This window comes from Orycteropus afer, unplaced genomic scaffold (assembly GCF_000298275.1).
Source record: "Orycteropus afer afer isolate SDZICR_OR568_19922 unplaced genomic scaffold, OryAfe1.0 scaffold01160, whole genome shotgun sequence".
Lineage (NCBI taxonomy): Eukaryota > Metazoa > Chordata > Mammalia > Tubulidentata > Orycteropodidae > Orycteropus > Orycteropus afer.
The window spans coordinates 191,270-192,007 of record NW_006922747.1 but is presented as its reverse complement, the minus strand read 5'-3'; positions in this window follow the sequence as shown (position 1 = coordinate 192,007).

Below are 738 nucleotides of genomic sequence, written 5' to 3'. Positions count from 1 at the left end.
GATACAAGATCAACATACAAAAATCAGTTGGATTACTCTAGAAATAAGGAAATCAATAACGTTTACAATAGCTACAAAAAAAGAAAAAAAAAAAAAGTAAAATGCTTGGGAGTAAGTCTTACCAGGGACACAAAAGACCTCTACAAAGAAATCGATAAAAGACTACTTCAAGAAACCATAAGAGATCTACATAAATGGAGGAACATACCATGCTCATGGATAGGAAGATTGAACATTGGGAAAATGTCAATTCTACCCAAAGCAATCTATACATTCAATGCAATCCCAAAACAGTTCTCATTAACATTTTTAAGGATTTAAAAACAAAAAAATCACTAACTTCATACGGAAAAAAAAGACACCCCAGATAAGCAAAGCACTACTGAAGAAGAACAAAGGAGTAGGTCTCCTCTGCCAGATCTCAAAACCTACTATACAGCCACAGTAGTCAAAACTGCCTGGTAGTGGTACAATGATGGACATATAGACCAATGGAATAGAATGGAGAACCCAGAAGCAGATACTTCAATCTATGGTCAGCTGATCTTTGACAAAGGACTGAAAAGGGGAAGAGAATATTTGTTTAATAAATGGTGCCGGCAAAACTGGATATCCATTTGCAGAAAAATTTAACAAGACCTGTACCTCACATCATACACAAAAACTAACTTCAGATGGATCAAAGACTTAAATGTGAAACCTAAAATGATAGATTTCCTCAAGGAAAAACTCGGGGCA